This window comes from Plecotus auritus, assembly GCF_963455305.1.
Source record: "Plecotus auritus genome assembly, chromosome: X".
Lineage (NCBI taxonomy): Eukaryota > Metazoa > Chordata > Mammalia > Chiroptera > Vespertilionidae > Plecotus > Plecotus auritus.
Window position 1 is genome coordinate 133,095,661 of NC_137784.1, and position 19,987 is coordinate 133,115,647.

The following is a 19,987-nucleotide window of genomic DNA, read 5'->3' on the forward strand; positions in this document are numbered from 1 at the left end:
CCTTTGATTCCTAAATGCAAAACCCTTAACCGCTGTGCAGACAGAGGTTTTATGGTAGAACTGGCTCAGTGGACAGAAGAGGCTGTGATGTGCTGAGCGCCTCCTGAGTGTGTAGCTGCGTGTGCATGTGCTTCTTGCTCATGCACACAGGTACACGTGTACTGGAGTACTTGGAAGGATTAGAAGAGCAAAATATTATCTTGTGTCATCCTGATGAAATGCTGATGACAGCAAACTTGCAGTTGCCTCTAGAGGAATAACTGTCCATGTCGCATGGGGATTATATGTGGAGTTTAGAAAGGATTGCTCTTGGGAAGCAGCTCAAAGTCATGAGGACAGCAGGGCTGTGCCACACGGGCCCCACAGTCATTAGGCTGGGTCCCCAGGCTCCGTGACTTCAGGGACTTCATCACAGTCCTCCTACCTGCATCAAGAGAAGGGCAAAGTACAAGCACTTTCAAAGGAAAGATGGGCCCCCAATGAATAGACAAGGATAATTCAAACTTCAGCAAAGTTGGTCACTTGGGACCTAATTAGAAGTTTTTCTGAACCACAATTGCTGAGTAGCTTTCTTAATTTTTTTCTGTTACACATGTAATCCATGCTCATTGTCAAAAAGAGCAAAATATGGGCATGTTTGGAAAAGAAAATAATTACCCATCATCTACCACTAAAGATAACCACAATGAAAATGTTGGTGTATTTCAAGAAGAAATGAGGTCATTCATGTTTACTATTTAGAACAGTGAGTGGAACAAGGTAATCACTCAAAGCATGTAATTGCTTATTTTTTAAAAAAATTCTCATTTCACGGTTGTTCTTATTAATTTCTAGAGGGAGAGGAAGTGAACAAGAGAGAGAGAAACATCAATGAGAGATAAAAACAAAGATCAGTTGCCTTCTGACGAGCCTGGATGGGAAACGAACCCTCCACCTAGGATGTGCCCACACAGGGAATTGAACCCGCAACCTTTTGATCTACAGGATGACGCTCCAAACACCTGAGCCACCCGGCCAGGGTCACGTTACTGATTATTATTATTCCATTCGGCTTAGGAAAGCCTTTCCCTGTCCAAAAATCAAAGTTCATCTATATGTTCTTCTGGTATTTACACTTTGATTTTATTGTGTGTATAACACATAAATGCCTACTCATTATAAAACATTCATATCCTATACAAATGAATAGTATAAATGTGAATGCATTCCTTCACACACTTACCCCCGTGTCTCAGTGAGATATGTAACAACAGCTTATGACCTCAGTGCTCATTTGGCCCATCTATTTCATTCATTGAACAGTCACTTGCACCTCAGAGGTGTCCCTCAAAGGATTTATCCCGTGAGTCTTGGCTGCATCAGTGTGACGTCAGCAGGCATGAGGGGTCAGGGGCGCAGAGTCTCAGCAGGAAGAGGCAGCCTGCAGGTGACGGTGAGCAGGAAGACTCCAGAGATAAGTAGACAACACAGGAAGGAGCTCATTAGCCGGTCAAAGCAGAGCCCGTCATGTGTCACCTGTCCAGGCTGCTTTTCCCTCCTTGGCCCCATGTCAGCCTGACCCAGTTATGCCAGTCCCTGGGGGTCCTCCTTGTGCCCACACATGTTCACCCTCCACATCCAGTCCTTCCTGGAGTCTGTGGCTTTGAGCTGCTAACAACTACTTCCTGTGTTTTCTCTTGAATCCCTTCACCCACCTGCCCGGCTTGCTGTGTTCCTCTCTGGGATTCTGGGATCCTTTCTCCCCAAGGAAGTCAGCTCCCTGGGAAAAGGCTTTCTGAAGGGTTCCTCCGTGCTGTATTATTCCCAGTTCCCAGAACAGTGTGGGGTGCAGAGCCCCCAGAACAAATACTTGCCCATGGAAGCAGCTGGGTGTGGGGAGGCCTTTCCTGTACCCTCCGTCCCTTCCCACTCTTCCATCCCACAAAGACAAGCAGAGGTGGAGCAGGTGCCGGCTTTGGGAAATGGCCTTTCTATTGTTACGTATCCATGCTTGGGTTTTTTTTTTGTTTGTTTTTTTTTAGGAGAATGGGATGTCACCTCTGATCCCCCACCCTGCACCACCCCTCCACCTGGTCTCGGGGTGTGGAAAAAGTCACTTCAGAATCCACGCAGCTGTCCTGGGATTAGATGTGACACAGACGTGGGTTCAGTAAAGCTGCTACATGGAAGCCTTGACATGTGGAAAGTGCATCAGCCTTAAGCTCACAGGTGGGCACCCATTCCCTGATCCCTTCCCGGGCTGGCGCCCACCTCACATGCCTGCAGGTGAGCCAGCCAGGTGAGCAGCCCCCATCCCTGGGATAGAACACATCTACCCACTCCCACAATTGTGGGCAGAGCGGCAGCGTGGGCACAGAAACACGTGTCCAGGCATTGCTGCCACCTGCCCTACCATCACCCCTAGCACGGCCCACCTCTCGCTGTGCCCTTCCTTTTGAGTTGAACCCCTTCCAGACTGTCAGGTCACAGCTATTTGCAGCTTCTCTGAGTCGCTCTGGGTCCATGTATTGCTCTCAATTCTTCCTGACTATGCCAGGGCTGGTTCCTGCTCGAACCCTGCCCACTGTACTAACTGTTGGGAACTTAGTCCAAGTTCCTCCTTTATCCTATGCTCACTAGTTACAGGTATTGGGTCCGAGCCCCCCTGCCTGGGGCTGGACCTCCTAGGATGCCGGGTCTTAGACGGACAAGCCATGAGAGCTTGTGGGTGTACAAGAATGAGTCTTTATTGCAGAAGCCAGTGGCAATATAGCCATCAGACAACACAGTCCTTCACAGCAAGTCCTTTCTAGGCAGGCAGCCGGACACCAGCTGGTTAACATACATCTTCCCCACAAAGCAGCATTAGTCTCTGTACCCACAGCTATTATCTGAGCCACTGCATGCTCCCTCTAATCCAGCCTTGGGAAAACTAAAGCCCGCGGGCCAGATCCGGCTGTTCTATCTGGTTCTCTTGCTCTCCCCTCTGCTCCTTTACTTTGAATTTGTATTAGTTCACACAAACACTCCATCCATGCTTTTGTTCCGGCCCTCCGGTCCAGTTTAAGAACCCATTGTGGCCCTCGAGTCAAAAAGTTTGCCCACCCCTGCTCTAATCTCACTGCCTTAGAGACTGTTTCCCCCTCCCCATGTGGGAGTCGGTGCTGTGAGATCCTTTCCCCTTCCCCACGTGGGAGTATGTACTTGTTCTTCAATAAATTTCCACCTTTGCTATAAAAAATAAATAAATAAACTCACCGCCTTCCATCATAGCGGTATCTGAGCTCTCTGGCTCTGCAGCTTCTCCTGTCTCTCCTGCCCAGCACACTGGCTGGTCTCTGTAGCCTCACATAGTAACTACCTCCAAGCTTCTCTCCCAGCACACTGGCCAGTTAACATGGTAGCTATAGCTGAGCTCTCTATGAGCTCTTAGCCTTACATTGTAGCAGTATCAGCTCTCAGCTCCGTCTGAGCTCTCTAGCCTTCCCCCACCCCCCAGCCCACTCTCTCTAGCAGACTAGCTGGGCAGTAATGTATATTACTCCAGAGACAAAGAAGGCTAGTTGCCAACAATGACATCAATCATTTGGGTTACAGAAGGGCACAGCATACCGTGTGTCCTTGCACCTGCTTATGGTATGTCAGCCTGATTAAGATTCCCATGTTCTGGGTGGCCTTGGACATCCGGTGTATTAACAAGGCCTCTGTGCTTCACTGGCCTTGACTATCAGGTGTCCAGGTGTCTCTGGCATGGTTCCCACACAGACATAGAAGTAAACCAGCACCTAGCAAACCAGCAGACACAGGGTCACCCACCAGTTGAGGGCTCCTGGCACCTCTGACATCTCTAGCCTCCCCCTAACCCATGTCCAGAATGGCAAGACTTTGCTTCTAAGTGAGGGCGAGCCCCATGAGGGCTGAGCCAGCAGAGGGCAGAGGTGCGGGGAGTTGACCCAGGGGTGGTGCTCCCTCTCCTGCTGCCCTTGTATCCAACTGGTCCCCCCTGAGCAGCGGGACCCAGCCCGCCCGAGCCTGAGGTCTGAGACGGGGCAGTGTGCGTGACAGGCAGAGGCAGTGGGGCTGGCAGCTCCCCTCCCCCAGGCTGGCGGGCAGCACTAAGTGACAGTGCCCAGGGTGAGCAATGGTGCTGCAGGAGCAAGGCCCATCCATCCTGGCTCCTCCAGGGTCTGAGCTGGGGGTACACGCGGGCAGGGCCCAGGCGAGACTCCCGGGGGACTGGCCCAGGCTTTTTTTTTTTTTTAATCTTCATTGTTGAGAGTTTTACCGATGTCCCTCTTTTCCCCCCCTATTGCCCCCCTCCATCTGGTTCCCACCCCACCCCAGGCCTTCGCCACCCTATTGGCTGTGTCTATATAATGAATAAGAAATCTAATGAGCAGAATAAACGGCACAGGCTTTGATCCTCACCTGCCAGCATGGCTGCGCCGGGCAATTTTGGCGGGGAAATAGTCATGTGCTCAGGGCTCTGGCGGCAGGGCCTGTTTGCGCATGCGCCTGAGCGGGGGGGGGGGGGGGGGGGGGAGCTCCAGTGATGTCACTCACTTAGGGGTGGAGCTTCCTGGCAGAATCTTGGCGCCTCAGCGGTTAAGCCGGCATTCAGAAGTCGCCATTCAGCAGGGAGGAGCTGAGGAACGATGGAGGCTAAAGACCAAGATGCAGGCCGTGTGGCCGAAGATGCTGAAGGTCAGGTCACTCCGGGTGATCCTGGTAGCTCAGGTGGCCCTGGAGGCCAGGAGAACCCGGCAAGGAACAGCAGCGGGGTGGCTGGTGCGGTTACCAGGGAAGCCCCGCAGCCGGGGCCGCGAGGCGATGCCCTGCCAGGGCCCTCAACCGCCCCTCTACGACGTCGAAGACTCCAGTTGTATCCTTTTCGAGGAGTGGCCGGGCGAGAGGCAATGGGACGGGGAGGAGACCTGGTCGGCCTGGGGTTAGGGAGTGAAGAGGGGAGATGGCGGGGGGGAGGGGGGGGACCCGGTGGCTGAGGGGATGGGTAATGGCGGCCAGTTGAGACGGTGGGGGGAGGCGGCCTGCGGGACCAGGAAGGAGGGAACAGCCGTGAGCGGTTAAGACGGGTGAGAGTGGCCTGAAGGGAAGCAGCAATGTCTGAATATGATGGTACCTTAACTGACTCTCCTCTAGCTCCTTGATAGTGTCTTTCCGATCACCTCTGTTGGCGCAGATGGCCCGCCAGTTCCTGGCCCCAGTTGTCCGGTCGCATACATCAGCAGTTGAGTTGGAGCTGACCGTGTCTAACCATCTTCTAACTTTGTAAGTTCTAAAAAGGGCCAAGTGGGGTGTGTGTGGGGGAGGGGGGGCGGGACATGTGGGTAGGGTGGTTCTCCGGAGGGTCCTTCTAATAGTGAATTGGACACCCCAAAACAGGTCCTCGCCGTGAACTGGGCCTTGTCACCACCGGAGGGGGCAGAGCGCGCTCGGGGCAGAGTTACGACAAATAACTTCTTTTTCTTTTTCTCTCGTTTAGCCGGCTGACTGGTGAAGACCCTGTCCAACTCCTCATTTGTCTCTCCACCTGTCTCCATGAATTTTGCATGATGATGCGGACCCTGCAGCGCATCGCACTCCCATTTTTCCCCAAAAACCCTAAGCTGGGAAAAAGGGGCCTAAACTAACCTAGAGGCCCTCCCTATCCAGTGTTCCCTTCACGTGGGGCACTGATTCCTACAGGGGTTGCCACTTAATTGTGGGGCCTAGTTTTTTGCTTATATTGGCCCTTTGATACGCTAACCGCCATTTTTTCCCCTGTTGCTGTGAGAGGGGGTTCTAAAGTGTTTATTACATCACAAAATAAAAGTTGAACTTTCAGTCTTGTCTGAGTTTGTCAGTTACTGGGCCTCCATCTTTTTCTTGCCTTTGTCCCTGGTTTGGAGGGGAGGTGTGGAATTCAGGAACTCTAGTCAGTTGAACACAATTTAGGAAATGGAAGAAAATGGAAATTAATTGTGCCATGCCATTCAGCATTAGCAGCTGCTGTTATTTTGGAGTTTTTTTTAATTTTATAGTTTTATTTATATATTAAATACACAAAAATAACATACAATATATAATTTTTGCAAGTTCAGGATTATATTTTTTTTCTGAACTCTTTTCAAACATGAGCTTTTTCTTTTTTTTCCAAAGCATTTTTTTATCTTTTATTCCTTGCCAAACATTAAAAAAAACACAAACTACTGTGATAGTCTATTCCTTGCCTTGAAAAATTAATTTTATTTTGCATTGCTCATGCCTTTAAGATGAAAGTTTCTTTGTAATATAGCAATCAGTGCACTCTTTATTAAGTTGGTTGCATAAAAAATATATTCTCACACTCATAATTCTTATCATGAATAAAATCAACACAAGGCAATAGCGCCCTAGCCAGTTTGGTTCAGTGGATAGAGCGTCGGCCTGCAGACTGAAGGGTCCCAGGTTTGATTCCGGCCAAGGGCACATGCCCGGGGTTGCGTGCTCGATCCCCAGTGTGGGGCATGCAGGAGGCAGCCAATCAATGATTCTCTCTCATCATTGATGTCTCCATCTCTCCCTCTCCCTTCCTTTCTGAAATCAATAAAAATATTTTTAAAAATAAGGCATCAGCAAGGCATGCTTCGCAAATAAACAATCAAGTGGTAAGGATACAAAATCTGGCCTGTACAACAACAAGATTAGGAAGCAAAATGTGAATAAGCCCTGGATTCAGAACATACCTGAAGACACAAAAAGCACACACCGTGAAGATAAATAGGCGATACAGAATAGGGGAAACCTAAGTGGCCATTAAACACAGAGAAAGATCACCAACCTCAATAGCAATCAGAGAAATACAAGTTTAAAAAAAATCAAAGGTTCCTTGTTTATGATGCATAATTTCTTTATCACCCGTTTGTGAAATAAGAATGACCCTTAAGAAACACGAGATCCGAATTGCATTTGTTTTCACAATATCAATGCTAAATTCAACAGAACAACTTCATTGAGTAAGTATTAAATGTTTCAAAAGTAAAAGGCAACCAATTTTTTTAACCATATGAATAGGGTTTGCCAAAAAAAGTAGATTAGCTCTATATGGTTTGGCTCAGTGGGTAGAACGTCGGTCTGCGGACTGAGGAGTCCCGGGTTGGATTCCAGTCAAGGGCACATGCCTGGGTTGCGGGCTCGATCTCCAGTAGGAGACGTGCAGGAGGCAGCCGATCAATAATTGTTTCTATCTCTCTCTCCCTCTCCCTTCCTCTCTAAATATATATAATAAAAAAGTAGGTTATTTTATTCTACTTGCAAGGAGAATAGGTCTCAGCCTGCAGTAAAGTGGCATGAGCAACAAAGGACAGCAAATATCAGGAAGAGTAATGCCCACACATATCAAAATCTCTAGTTGAACCATGTTCTTTCTGCTTATATAGCAAGTCTATTAAACAACCAGTATAATGGAAGCTTCCATGTCATGAGCCACAATTACTAAATTAACATACATCTATGGGAAATTTTCAACCCCCACGCCCGAAACATTTTAGCACACCTATTGAGTACTGCAGGTCATTTAGAAAAACAGAAATAAAACATACACCCAGTCTTTTCAATTAAAAATTTCCCATAACATATAAACAATGTCCAGATATAAATTCTGAACTAAATGTGTTTTTTCTAAGTATGATTTATGTAATCAAGGCTTTCTTAAACAAAGATAAGTCTTACGTATATGATCTGTACAAAATGACAGTATATGATCTGTACAAATTGTTGAACATTTACAATTACATATAGAATTCTTCTATATGATTTTGTGTGAATGGTTATTTCCTCAAGATAGCGTCCAAATAGCTTTTTCTTCCTATTATGATATGACAATATTTTTCTGAGTGAAGATATATGTTAACACATTGCGGGCGGATCACGAGCATTCTCGTGTTTTCATATTACACAGTGTTTTATATAATGTTAAAGGCGCACTTTAAAATTAAATACCCATTGCATTTTGAAGCTATTTATGACATGTTCTTACAAGCTAATATCTTTTTAAAGTATGATACTTCGTAGAAAGTTTTTTTTTTTTTTGTACTTGTTCAATAGAAACTTATCTGGCCACTGGGTAAAGCTAACAATAAAACTACTGGTGCGCAATGTGTTAAGGCTTAAGGTGTAAACACTCTGGAAGGAAAAAGACTTAGTGAAGAAATTAATGTTCATTTAAAAATGTGTATCATCTCATAACAGGCCCTGAATTTTCAAATTTACATGTAAGAATACATTTACATCTGAAATTTCTAGGAAAGGTACAGGCTTTTTGTCAAAAAGCAGCAAAATTTTAAGCCCACCAATTTACTGAACGAGCCATTACTTTCATTAGAAACACATAATGCTTCTCAAGATGTTGGCAACAGATCACCGTATAGACGTATATCTTATACAGTGTACTTCTCCCTTTAATTATATTCTAGTAGGAGGTGGAATACCTCCTTGGGTATGAGAAGCAGAATTACTGGATGGACTGTGTAAGTTGGTCTCCTTGGACACAAACCACGCATTTCCTCCCCCAAAGTATCATATTCAGAAAGCCAGAGATCACAGATACATTTAGGGATCCCATACTAGTCAGAGAGCCAAAATAACACATCAATCCTTGAGAACGACAGGGCGCGAGTTCCTGGACAATACTGTGGCCGGTAGCTATTTTAATATCTGTAAGAGCTTTAGCCCAGGCTTAAGTGCTCACCAGCTACAAGAATGTGACAAGAATAACAAGGTCCGTCATGGGAAGTTTTCTACTATCCCCATTTCGGGTTATGTAACCAACACAGAGCAGAAGACAAATATGCAAACGCAACACAGAGTTGCGCAGAAGCAGCGTCATCTCCAACAAGGACAAACTCGTTGCAACCTATAGCACACGCATTTACTGGAAAAGACTGAAATGATGCCGCATTCGACCTGAACGGCTAACCGAAAGTAGCTGCAATGGTTCTATTGTCAGGAACTTTAGGAGGACAACTCACTAGAATTTCTGTTTTGCCCTTAAAACCTCCACGGGTGGCAAAAGCAAAGATAGAAGCAATCCACTCAAGGACCCTGAGGAAGCCGAGCGGCTCCTTGAGCGGGTTGAGGTTGAGCTGGAAGGAGGGAGAGACAATCAGGACGGCCGGGGGAAGGAGGGAGAGACAATCAGGACGGCCGGGCGGAGGCGGCGGAGGACCCACAAGACGGCGGCGGGGGGGAGGGGAGGCTCGAGAGGAAGGGCAGGAGTGAGCTTTTTCTTTCGCTAAGAAAAACTTTAAATACGTGCCATTGGAGGCATAACAGAAGTACAATAATGTAATTGTTGAACATGTCATGTTTCCCTTTTCCTCCTCTTAGAAATAATGATTTGATGCAATTCTGCTAGGTCAGTGGTCGGCAAACTGCAAACTGCGGTTTGCCGCTCTGTTCACTAATGAGTTTGCCGACCACTGACCTAGACTCTCGATTCCAATAATTACAGGCTGCTGTTGTTCCTTGTGATTAAGCCCCTATCCCAGTGGTCGGCAAACTCATTAGTCAACAGAGCGGCAAACCGAGGTTCGCGAGCCGCATGTGGTTCGCGAGCCGCAGTTTGCCGATCACTGTGCTAGATGATTTTGTGTGAATGGTTATTTCCTCAAGATAGAGTCCAAACGGTAGAATTACTGAGTTAAAAATGTATATTTAGGAGAGATCAACCAAAGGACTTGTATGTATGCATATAAGCCTAACCAATGGACACAGACACCAGGGGGGTGAGGACATGAGTGTGGGGGGGGGGGGGCAATGGGGGGATAAGGACACATATGTAATACCTTCATCAATAAAGGAAAAACATATATTTATATTTACTTTTTAAGACTCTTAGTCTATAGTACACAACTGCTCTCCAGAAAGTGTGCCCTCCCACCAGAATTCTAGTTTGCTCACTATTTTTTGTTTGTTTACCAGTAGTTCTGATTCCTGCCAAAATTAAAAAGAAAAATAGGCACCTTAATTTGCATAAGAAGATAAACAACCCAGAAGTACTAGAATGAGAATTTTGTGGCTTACTAACATTTCAGATCAGTGAAGCAAAGTGTTGAGAGGATTCGTTTAGCTTTTTCGGGGAGGAGTTAGCGTCCTCTGTTGTACCTTTTTTCCTGCAACCCTGCCAAACTTGCTTATACACTGAGTGGCCAGGTTATTATGATCTCTGAACGCATAATAATCTGGCCACTCAGTGTATATCCTATACAATAAAAGGCTAATATGCAAATTGTCCCCTCGACCAGGAGTTCGACCAGCAGGCAGGCCGCCCAACCGCCCATGTCCCCTCCCCCTGGCCATACTGGCGGGACCCCATCCATGCACGCCTCTAATACACACACACACACACACACACACACACACACACACACACACACTGAATGACCAGATTATTATGTGTTCAGAGATCATAATAATCTGGCCACTCGGTGTAGTTTTACTAGCTCTTCTGTGTATTACATCAGATTGTCATCATAGGTGATCAGGTTGTCTGCGGATAAGGCAGTTGGATGTCTCCTTTCCAATCTGGATGCTCTTTGTGACTGGCTTCTAACAATGGGGTTGAATTTCCCTGCTTCTTTGCATACGTGGTAATTGTAGATTGGATGCCAGATATTATGACATTTTACCCAGGATGGTATCTATGTTCCCAAATATACTCTTGAGTTTTGTTCTGGGATTCTGTTAAGTTACTTGGAAACAGTTTGGCTTTATTAGACTAAGAAGTCATCTTTCCTAGTATGGTTCTTTTAAAACATTGGAAATGGGTTTTAAATTTGATGATGTGTGCACCACTGTGGAAGACATCTGTTGGTTTTGCCACCCAACATCCATCCCCCCTCCCCTGCTACCAGTGTCCTTATTTCCACATAGATGTGCCCATCCCCATGCCCTGGCAAACCAGAGGTCTGCTTTCCTGCAGCCTCGCTGATCCCATCTAACCAGTTAGGCTTTGGGGGGGCTGCAGGGGTACAGGCAGGCACCGAACAGAAGGGAAGCTGGGGCAAGAAAGGCAAATCTCAGAGAACCAAATCTTGGATCCAGCCAGGAAATACACCCTAACCTTTCAGTTACATAGACCCAGAAATTCTCCCTTTGGCTCTAGCCAGGGTGAGTATTTTTTATTTTTATCGCTTTTGTTATCACTTGCAAATTAAAATCTAAATATGTAGTAGGAAAGAAATAATGAAAAGCAAATATGAATAAAATGTAAAATGAACAAATGATAGAGAAAATACTTGAAACTTAAAGCTTTTTAAATACCAATAAAACTGATCAAAAGTACCCAGACAATATGAGGAAAAATATCTGTGAACAAATTTGCCAATTTAGATGAAATGGACAAACTCATTTAAATGACCCAACTTACCAAAACTGACTCAAGAAAAATTAGAAAACCTGAATATCCCCTAAATCTATCAAAGAAATAGAACAGAAAACCCCAGGCTCACATGGCTTTATTACTGAATACTATGAAATACTTAAAGAAATATTATCAATTCTATACAAAATTTTTCAGAAAGTAGAGGAGGCCAAATGCAATGATGTAATACTGGCCTCAAATCATTTTATGAGGCCAGTATTACATCGTACCCAAACCTGACGAAGACATTACAAGGAAAGAAAACCACAAACCAATATCCTTCATGAAGTTACACACACAAAACTTAATTAAATATCAGCAAACTTAATCTAGCAAACCATAAAGAGGATGATACATCACGATCAAGTGAGATTTAACTCAAGAATAAAATATTGGCCTGAAATTAAAAAATGAACCAGTGTCTTTGATCATATTCAGCAAATAAAGGGCAAAATACAGCCATTTTGATAGATGCAGGAAAAGCATTTAACAATATTCAACAGCCATTTATGATTTCTTAAAAAACACTCAGAAAAATACAACCAGAAGGAAACTTTCTTAATCTGAACAAGGGAATCTACAAAAATCCTACAGCTAACATGATACTGAATGGTAAAAGACAGAATTCTGTTCAACATTGTCCTGGAAATCCTAGGCAGTGCACTATGAAAGAAAGAGAAATAAAAGTCATACAAATTAGAGAAAAAAAAGAGAGAAGTAGCTTTATTCAGAGATGGCATGTTTGTGTATGTAGAAAATCCTATCTACAAAAAAGAAAAGTGAAAATTTAAAAATCACTATCATTTATAATGGCATTCCAAAACATGAAATACTTAGTGATGTACTTTATAAAATTACAAAATATTTACTGTGAAAACTGTTGCTAAGAGAAATTAAAGAAAACCTACTAAGTGGAGAAATAGGTCATGTTCATGCATTGGTAGACCCAATATTCTTAAATTGTACGTTCTCACCAGACCATTCTATAAATTTGATGCAAACCTAATAAAAATCCTGACTTTGCAGAAATTGACAAACTGATTCCACAATGTATGTGGAAGTGCAAAGAATCCAGAATAGGAACATCCACCTTGAAAAAGAAGAATAAAGTTGGAAGATATAAGGGTGTCTAAAAAAGAATACAGTCAAAACAAAAAGCTCATAATTTGCTGGTGGGAATGTAAGCTGGCATCTTCATATTGAAAAAAAAAAACAGTTCTTCAGTTTCTTATAAAGTTAAATTTCCACTTAACCGCATGACGCAGCAAGGCCACGTCTGCTATTTACCTGAAAATTAAAACCATTTGTCTTCACAAAGACTGGTACATATATTTTTGTATCGACTCTTAATAATAAGCCCGATCTGGAAACAACCCAAATGTCCATCAAGAGGTGAATGGTTACACCGATCATGATACATTTGTGCGTGGAATAGCACTCAGCAATAAAGAGGGACGGAGGAGTGACTGCTGCTGGGAATTCCCCCAGGGCTGGGCCCCACCTGTCTCTGCAGATTCAGATGCAGCAGCAGGTGGAGACCAGAGAGAAGACAGGCCAGGACTAGTCCAGAGGCGCCGCCGCCACCGAGTCACTCCCAGAACTTAATGACAGGGGACAGGGCTCAGCAAGTTACATGAGGGTGGCCAGGCCGGTGCTGCCAGCGGCTTTGACGCTCACCCGGAAGCTTGGGGCGGGGCCAGTTAGCGGGAAACAGTCACGTTCCCAGCAGCCTCAGCACAGCAGCCCATAGCGGGCTTCTCTTGCCAGGAAACGAACGAGTGGGAGGGCGGGGGATCCTGTTTGCGCAGGCGCACTCGGGTTTGATTGCGCGCGAAGCTGTTGTTGCGCAGGCGCCCTGGACACGCTGAGTGGCCTGGCCTGTGAAAGGGTGGGACTTCCTGAGAACCCCGCTGTCCCTCCTTAAATTGGGCTGAGGGGGCCGCCATCTTGAAGTTAGACGAGGAGGGGAACATGGACGGCGAAACAGCCGTGCAGGCCGCAGGCGAAGAAGATGCAGGTTGTACGGCTAGTGCAGGGGGGCGTGCTGGTAGTCCTGGAGACCAGAGTGGAACCGGAGACCCTACCAGCCATGGTCTCCTCAGTGATCTGGAAGGCCAGTATGGTCCTCGTGGCCCTACTAGTCCTGGTGGTTCCGGCACCCAGAGTGACCCTTGCAGCCCTCCTGGCCAATGTGGTCCTGGTGCCCCCGACAGTCAGGGTGGCCTTGCCCCCCTGGGTGCCCCTGGAGACGAGGAAACCATGGGAGCAGCAGCCATAGATGCTCCCACTGTGGTACAGGCAGCAGATGTTTCTGGGCCAGGTGGCTATGCAATATCCATGGCTGCAGGACCGGGAAAGATCTTGTATCCTTTCCAATGATGCTCTGAGGCCTAGTGGCCAAGGGACGGCTCAGGGACATCCCGCAAGGCTAGGGCTGGCTTTTGGGGACAGGGCACAGGGCAGCCTGGGACAAAAATGGGAGCAGGGAGGGGGCCTGGGGTAGCCTGGTGGGAGGGGAGTGGACAGGTGCAGGGGCTGGAGGGAAGCGAAGCAGGCCTGAGGGAGTATCGGAGGTGGGACAGGATGAACTGAGGGTGGCCTGAGCTGGGGTGGGGATGGGAGTGGGGGCGGACGACTTGAGCGGAAGCCTGGGGTGAAGGCCAGCCTCTGAGGTATAAGGAAGCCCGAGGCACTGGAAAATTCAGCTGCGGATGGCGCCTTAACCAGGACTCCTGCAGCAAGCTCACTGTGCCTTTCCGGTGCTCGCTGGAGGCGGAGATGGCCCGCATAACCATGGACGACGAAGATGAGCAAAACCCCCAGCAGGCGGTTCAAAGGGAGATCAAAATCAAGGGCACCGTGCTCTCTGTGTCAGTTGTAGAAGGAGCCAATATGGGGGTGGGGGCAAGTGCTCAGGGCCTAAGAGCAGATCTTAGCAAGAGAGGGGCTGTGTAGTGCATACACAGTGTCAGGTCTGGCGGGGAGGGGGTGGGGGGAGGAGGAGGGAGGGGGGTGATGTGCTGGGTGTAAGAGAGTCATCACCTTTAACTTGATTTTTATCCCTCACTTTTAGCAAATGGATTGCTGACGACTTTGATCTGCTCCGTGATTCGGTCAGCGCCTTCCTCGAAAAGCTTTTGGTGGTGTTGCAGAACATCCTGTGCATTTGGCCTTTTATTCCAAGGAGAGTCAACAGGGAAAGGAGGGCCGCGACCCAACCCCGTGACCCTAACTAGGCACTTCCCAGGGGATTGATTCCTGGAGTAGTGCTACTCTCTGACCGGGCTCTGTTGTTTGCTCATATTGGCATCTGGTTCTCTATGCCCATTTGTTGTGTTTCTCTGTTGCTTGAGAAAATGGGTGATTAAATGTTTGCTACTGCAGAAAACAAAACTGAGCTCGTGTTCTGTGTCTGACTTTCTTTTCAGCTACTATGCCTTCTCATTGTGCTGCCTTCGTCCTCATGTAGTAGAGGTGGGGAGGTTCTGGGATTCAGATAGTAGCACAGAGCAATTGAAGCAGTGGAAGGAAATAAAAAATCAATTGTGTCCTGACATTCAGCACTAAGTAGTGTCAACATTTTGGAATATGTGTTGTAGTTTTATACTTGTATTTATACATTAAATGAATAGTGATCATATAAATAAGTGTAAGATTATTAGTTAGAAGTATGTTTTTGCAAGTTTGCCATTAATTTCTCCTGAAAATACTGCATTGAACATAAGAACATTACCTTTTTTTTTTCTTTCTTAATCCTCACCTGAGGATATTTTTTCCATTGATTTCTAGAAAGAGTGGAAGGGAGGGAGGAGGTTGCAAGAGAGAGAAACATTAATGTGAGAGAGTCACACATAGACTGGTTGCCTCCCACACACACCCCTACTGGGACTGGGGAATCTGCAACCAAGGTACTTGCCCTTAACCAGGAATCAAACCCAAGACCCTTAGGTCCATGGGCCGACTCTAAGCACAGAGTCAAACCAGCTAGGGCTTACCTTTTTTTTTAAATTTGTTTCCCCAGGAGACTCTTTAAGTGAGGTCTGGGGACAGGGCACAGCCCTGTAAAAATCAGCAAACTTCTATTGGGGTGGGGCGGGGGGTGGGGGTAACAGGCAGGGAAGACGGGAAAACAGGGAAGCAGAAATACAGAGGGGCTGACTTTTCACTTGGCCAGGAGAGTGGGTGGAATGTTCCCCCAGCCCTCAGAGGGCAGGGGAGGGGGCCTCTCCATCAGGGCAAGGAGTGGGGATGGACCTCAGCATTGGAGGGGTGAACCTAAGGAGGCTGGGGGTGGGTCCCAGGGGCTATAGGGCAGACCCCTGGGACCTGGGGGTGGACTCCAGCAAACAGAGGAGCATGGACCTCAGGAGCATGCAGATGGACCCCAGATGGTGGGTGGACCACAGGTGCTAGCCGGTGGACCCCAAGAGTTGGAGGGGGGCAGCTGGAGAGGGCTCATGGGCTCTGAGGGTGCAGGCCCACTGGGTGGAATCAGGGACAGAGGCAGGCCTCCTGCCAGGGGTGGATACAAAGACTCAAGTATTTGTGCCACCTTGGGGGCCAACCATTCAACAGTGGGGGTGGCAGCTGCTTCACCCCAGAAGGCAATGCAGTGGGTGGCTTCTCCAACTTCAAGTGGAACTACAGGAAGAGCTGCTTGATTTCCTGGAAGGCGATGGTCTCTGGGCCATCAGCAGGTACTGCCAGCGTGTATCTGGAGGATCGAGCCACTGCTGGTGGGCAGACAGGAAGCGGCAGGGTAGCATGATGGCCTCGGCGATCTCAGGGGAGTAGATCTGGAAGGGTAGGCTCTGCTGGCCCATCTCTGTGTTCTTTTTTTTCTTTTTATTTCGGTGGCTCCCCGCAGCCCGTTGCCCGCCCTCCTCGACACACACACCCGCACCGCTGCACAGAGGTGTTGGGCTCTGGCTGCTGCGGGATGCAGGAGATTTAAACCCCGCAGCCCGGTGCACCCCCCCTCATATTCGCTCCCCTCTCTCTCCCACCTAACCCAACTGCCACCTCGGGCTCTTAGTCGGTTCTTGGGGTTCTTGGATAAACTCAGGACCCCTCTCTGAACTCCTTACTGAACAAAGTGAAATATGACAAGTCAGAAACCGGGCAGAACATCGGGGTAAGGAACTGAGTGTGAGACCTCGGAATGGGTAAGGGGACGTTGTTCTCGGCTTCCTCTTCGAGTCCGTAGCCCGGGTCCCCCAAGCCCCTCCCCATCTCCCTCAGGCCCCCCCCTGCATCTGCCGGACACTCCGGTGCCCCCCACCCCCAGGCTGTGCGCTGAGCTTTGATCATCCCTGAATCCTGGGAGCCTTCGGTACCCGAGCCAGCATGCGGGAAATGTTCCCATCTCCCCCTGTGAGGCAGGACAGTAAGAAACTAGGAAATTTCCTATGCAAGTGAAACGGGGAAACCGAGAGAAGATAAGGCCAAACCATTTGAACCACTTACAGCCAGCTAGTGAATCACAAGACCTTGTCTTTCCTAATTAAGGACATTTGACAGCAAATGGTTTACACCTCTCCTTCCTAACCAGAGAATAAGCAGGCATCCTCAAACTACGGCCCGCGGGCCACATGCGGCCCGCCGAGGACATTTATCCGGCCCTCCGGGTGCTGCTGCCTGTCCTGCTTAGCAGCCGACTCGTCCCAGGCCCGCAGTGCACGTAGGAATTTGTTTCTGAGGGACAGTGAACTGGCCCCCTGTTTAAAAAGTTTGAGGACCCCTGATACAGAGCTTAATTCATCCTTGGGCGGGGGGTGGGGGGGAGATGAAGGACAGAGGCCCCATTAATGCCATGTGCCAGCCCTGAAGTCAGGGGGGAAAAGATTTTTGATCTTTTCCCCCCTGACTTCAGGATGGCTGAAGTCAGGGGGGAAAAGATCAAAAATCTAACTGGAGCCAGATAGATCCAAGACAAAAGTGAAACAGTAAAACAGACCAAAGAAGAATCCCAAACTCCCCGATACACTAATGTTGATGCATCAGCATATTAACAATGCACCTGGAAAGTTGATGAATATTCTACTAAAACCCTTCCCTAAGAGTCTCACCTGCAGGAAAACACATACAAACTCTTGAGACAAAGACCTGAGGCAGGAGTGGGCCTTCTCGGCATGAACTTTTTTTTAAAAAAAATATTTTTATTGATTTCAGAGAGGAAGGAAGAGAGAGATAGAAACATCAGTGATGAGAGAGAACCACCGATCAGCCGCCTCCTGAGCCTGCAACCCGGGCATGTGCCCCCAACTGGAATTGAACCCAGGACCATTCAGTCCCCAGGCCAATGCTCTATCCACTAAGCCAAACCAGCTAGGGCTGGCATGAACTTTTTACTCTCTCCTAAACTCTAAGGGTCCCCAGGAGACTTGTAACCAGGAGAGCAGGGGGCAGTGGCAGCTCGACCAGGGCTCACCCCCTGATCCTGTCTCCAAAGCCCCCTTTTCTCTGACTTCCTGGGGAATTAAAAGCAGCCACACAACTTTGCTCACTTCTTTCCTATAACGTTTCTAGGGAGCCAAAGCATTGCACTGCCCAAGCTCTCCCCTGTTGCTTCTTCTTCCCTAAGTCAGTGGTCGGCAAACCGCGGCTCACGAGCCGCAGTTTGCCGCTCTGTTGACTAATGAGTTTGCCGACCACTGCCCTAAGTCCTTCCTTTGTCTCACCGTGCCCAACTTCGATCAACATACTCTCAAAATCACCTGGACTCGCATTGGGAAATCTTTCCTGCACGAAGTCTAGGATCCACACACTACAGGCTGGCCCGAGGCAGACCTGCTCCAGGCCAGTCTGTTCCTGTCTGGTGATATATCTGCTTGGTCACTTTGCAGCCCAGATGGTCAGTCTTCACAAACTTCTTCACCTCCACTTTGAGCTACTCTGGCACCAGCTGGGCAGGGGGGTTCCTTAACCTCCTTGGCTGCTTGCCAGGCCAGGCTGCTCTGGTGCTTTTTCTCCTTGAGTGTGTGTGTGTGAGCTAGCTCCCTTGTTCTTGTAGAGAATCAGGCACAGCTTGCACTCCTAGGAGCCCAGGTCCAGAATCAGTTTACTGCCTTGGCCCCACGGGTGGACTGCTGAAGCTGCTGGCAGCGTCAACACTTAGGTCAGATCACAGAACTCCTCTGTTCCAAACCTGCTCTGGGCTCCCCTCTCACTCAGAGACACAGCCAAAGCCTTTACAGCAAGCATGTCAAACTCAAAGGCTAACACGGGCCAAATAAACAAGGCTGAAGTGTATGTGGGCCGCAAAAAAACAAAAGCTTCCATTTTCATAGAAACGTAGGTTTATTTCGATAGAGACATGCTGAATACAAAGGGCTGAAATGAGTCATCGTTCACATAAAATAATAGAACATTTTAATAAAAATATTTTTTCTTGAACATTAACTTACCAGACACTGAATAACTGCACAAATTAATAAGCATAATGCAAATAAACCTATTTTTCTTGTTCTCTGAAAGCAAAATATTTCCTGTTGCTCACACCAAACAAGTCAGTCCAAGATTAATGATGTGGCCATTGGCTGCTAAAATATTCGCTGCTAGTATGAATGGAGAGAAATGGTGCACCTGCGCGTAAGGTGAGTAAGGGACATTAATGCAACACGATTATAGTCATCAGTCATTAGCGAACGTTGTAGTTCGTTATTAATAACTAGAGGCCAGGTGCACGAATTTGTACATGGGTGGGGTCTGGCTGGCCTGCCCCCATCAGGGCCGATCACACTGGGCCGGCCGAGGGGAGGGGCCCTCGGGCGGTTGGCGGGCCAGCCCCACCCCCTGGTCAAACTCTTGGTCTAACACCCAGTCTAGGGGACAATTTACATATTAGTCTTTTATTACATAGGATTATGTATAACAGGATATTGTAAAAATTAAGTTACGAAATTTTTATTAAAACGTTTCTTACATACCTTTATATTGGCTGGGCTGCAAAAATATTCGTTGTGGGCTGCATGCAGCCCGTGGGGCCGTGAGTTTGACATGCTTGCTTTCCAGTGACCTATAAAGCCCTGTGTGATCCTGCTTGTGCCCTCTCTGGCCTCCTCCTCTCCCCTCTCCACCTTGCTCCCTCTGATCCAGCCACATTGGCCTCTTCTCCCTTCTGAGACACACTAGGACAGGGGTCCTCAAACTTTTTAAACAGGGGGCCAGTTCACTGTCCCTCAGACCATTGGAGGGCCGGACTATAGTTTTAAAAAAAAAAAAAACTATGAACAAATTCCTATGCGCACTGTGGGCCTGGGACGAGTCGGCTGCTAAGCAGGACAGGCAGCGGCACCCGGCGGGCCGGATAAATGTCCTCGGCGGGCCGCATGTGGCCCGCGGGCCGTAGTTTGAGGACGCCTGCCTAGGCCCACTCCTGCCTCAGGACCTTTGCACTGGCCCTTTCCCATCTGGAACTCTCTTCCCCCCAGGGATCCACCTGGCTTACTGCTTGACCTCCTTCAGATGATTCTCGGATGTCACCCACTCAGAGAGGCTTTTCTGACCCCTCATTAAAGTTGCATTCCACTTCTCCCACCCTCTGCATTACTTATTACCCCCGGCAGTATCCCCAGTTCCAGTAACAATGCCTGGCAGAGAGTAGCC

General features: G+C 47.8%; 1 pseudogene across 1 annotated transcript; it reads right to left on the reverse strand.

Annotated features, from left to right (window-relative positions):
• Positions 1-6,693: 6,693 nt before the first annotated feature.
• On the reverse strand, positions 6,694-16,203 carry LOC308240323 (synaptophysin-like protein 1; annotated as a pseudogene). The gene is made up of 3 exons: positions 16,026-16,203; positions 8,448-9,214; positions 6,694-6,704 (listed from the first exon to the last, which is right to left on the reverse strand). The product of its transcript is annotated as a synaptophysin-like protein 1 (transcript).
• Positions 16,204-19,987: the final 3,784 nt, after the last annotated feature.